Source organism: Orycteropus afer, unplaced genomic scaffold (genome assembly GCF_000298275.1).
Source record: "Orycteropus afer afer isolate SDZICR_OR568_19922 unplaced genomic scaffold, OryAfe1.0 scaffold00016, whole genome shotgun sequence".
NCBI lineage: Eukaryota > Metazoa > Chordata > Mammalia > Tubulidentata > Orycteropodidae > Orycteropus > Orycteropus afer.
The window spans coordinates 3849338-3852356 of NW_006921603.1; positions in this window are offsets into that span (position 1 = coordinate 3849338).

Below are 3019 nucleotides of genomic sequence, written 5' to 3' on the forward strand. Positions count from 1 at the left end.
GAAGGAAGATGGGGCAATCTACTTCCATAGTGATACTGCCTCGGAAACCCAAGGAGGGGTCGCTGTGAGTTGGGTCCGACTCGACGGCACATAACAACAACAACAATAACATACAGAGCTGTAGAGACTTCCAGCTTTATTTTATATTTAAAATAATTTTGAACATTGTCCACATGCCTACCTGCTAATTGTTGGTAGTTGCCGTTCAGTCAATTCTGACTCATGGTGATTCCAAGTGTGCAGAACAGAACAGCTCCATAGAGTTTTTGAGGCTGTGACCTTTTGGAAGCTGATTGCCAGGCATACATTCAGAAGAACCTTTGGGTGAGTTCGAACTGCCAACCTTTCGGCCAGCAGCAGAGCACTTAACTGTTTGTGCCCCCCAGGGGCTCGACTTGCTAGTTACTAAGGGATAAAGTATTTTCTGCCAGTAATGGCAATAATACTGCCTACTAACATTTTCATTATTGGGTTAGGCAATGATTTACCTAAACATGAGAGATGATGTGTCTAATGGCTGTATCACACTTTAACTTAACTAAATCTGTTAAATTTATTTATTTAAAATTGTCTTTATTTAAAGATCTCCGAACTATGAAGGGTAAAATTCCCTATGTCTCCTCCCTTCTCTACACAGCAATCCTTTTTTATCCTAAAGTTGTTAAACACTGGTTCTTTCTTATTCTTGATGATGAAGCTGTGTGCTCCCCTTAAAACTCCTCAGCCTTTGTCATTCTAACTTGCAGTCTACCCTGTAGCATCACATGAACCTTTTCTTTATCTCTTTATCTCCTCATCCCTTCCAATGAGCATTTTGCTCATCCCCTTCTCTTCTAATACTATTTCCCTTAGGAGGCACAGAAAAGCTGCTTCTGGAACCAAACCAAAAAGCCAAACTCACTGCCATTCAGTAGATTCTGACTCATAGTGACCCTATAGGACAGGGTAGAATTGCCTCATACAGTTTCTAAGGCTATAAATCTTTATGAAAGCAGACTGTCTCATCCTTCTCACAGGGCTAGGGAGTTCAAACCTCAGTTCTTTTGGCTATCAGCCAAGTGTTTTAACCAAGGCCCCCCAGAGCTCCTTACTTCTAGTACAGAAGCTAAAAAATATTGGCCCACCATTGCTAGTTAGGGAGTTCTGGTGGCCTAGTGCCTAAGGCATTTGACTGCTAACCAGAAGGCTGGTTGTTCAAACCTACCAGCCACTCCTTGGAAGGAAGCCTGGGCAATCTACTTCCGTAGAGATACTACCTCAGAAACCCAAGGAGGGGTCACTGTGAGTCGGAATCGACTCATAGGCAATGAGTTTGGTTTGGAGTTTTTATTGCTGGTTACTGCTTCCACCTGACCCTGGATGCCATCTAGTGGAAAACCTCTGATGAGGAAATGATTAAACCATAAATTACATTTCATTAACAATATCATCAAGTATATGAACTTATGTCCCTGATCGGAAGTACCTCTTCAACCCAAAAAGTTTGGTTATTTGCAGCCGACTTTCCAGTTCTGTGACTGACTTATGCTTTTGTCATAGCTATTTTGTGTTTGACGTGTCATAGATAATGATCCAGGACTCACATCTTTTTAACCACTGAAAAAGAAAATAACATCTCAAATTCAAATCATTATAATATCCCCAGTGCCCAAAATAGTTACAAGTACACAACCAAACCAAAACCTGTTGCCATCAAATCAATTCTGAGTCACAGCGACCATATCAGACAGAGTAGAACGGCCCATAGGGTTTCCAAGGCTGTAATCTTTATGGAAGCAAATGGTCACATCTTTCTTCTGCAGAGGAGCTGGTGGGTTCAAACCACTGACCTTTCAGTCAGCTGCCAAGTTCTTAACCACTGTTGTCACCAGGGTTCCTCAAATACACAGCAGATGTTCAACAATATGAATGTAATTTTAAAAGGATGATAACATAATTGCCAAAAGTCATTTTTTTTTTGTCTTGTTCTGTCCCAAACACTATTTTTTTTTTCCTTTAAACTTCTTCCTCCACTACATCCAGTATTCTAGACTTTTGAACATGCCTATTAGGAAAATTTGCTGACAAATTAGCTATGATTTAGTTCGCTTAATCAATCCTTAAAGGACCTCTGGTGGTGCTGTGGTTAAGACATTGGGCTGCTAACCAAAAGCTTGGTGGTTTGAACCCACCAGCCACTCTAAGGGAGAAAGATGAGGCAGTCTGCTTCCATAAATATTTGTAGCCTTGGATACTCTATGGAGGTCATTATGAGTTGGAACCAACTCAATGGCAATGGATTTTAATAAACTCTTCTGTAGCTAAACTTGTAACTTGTAGTATAAAAAACAAAAACTACTTCTAGCAGGGCAAGATTGCTTTACATCAGTGTGACATGGTGTATCATAATTGGGGAGAAGTGTGGTATGGGAGATATTTCAACTCTGTGATCCCAGATCTAGAAGAAGAGAAACAAGTGCTGTGAAAAAGACTCCGACCACAGCTGGGAAAGATTTTCTGGGGCAGATTGGGCCCACCTGGATAATCCAGGACACTGTCCTCTCAGGGTCCTTAACTTTTGTCAGCCAAGTATCTGTGATTATGATAAAATAGTCATAGAGTTTTAAATCAGACTTAAATTCACATGCTTGCTCTGTCACCAAATAGCTGAGACCTTGAAAAACACTCTCTCTGGACCTTTTTTTTTTTTCTACCTTGTAAAATGGGGACTGTACCTACTCTGTCCCTGCTGCTTTGGATATGCCTGGGTTCTCTCTCCTCACATGGACCCTGCCACTAACTGCTCCTCTGTCCGGGTTCCTGGCTTTTAATCCCCTTTCTCCCGCTCTCCCACCCTGCTGCTTTGGGCATGTCTGAGTTCCCAACAGGGAGACAAACTTGTCTGTCAGTTTGTCCTACCGTGGTGACATGTTGATACCAGTTTTAAGGCTGAGCCACTGATGTTTCCAACCCAGCGGGATGCACATGGTGCACAGGTATCAGCCCAGCTTACAGACTGAGAAAGACAAGGAAGAAGGAA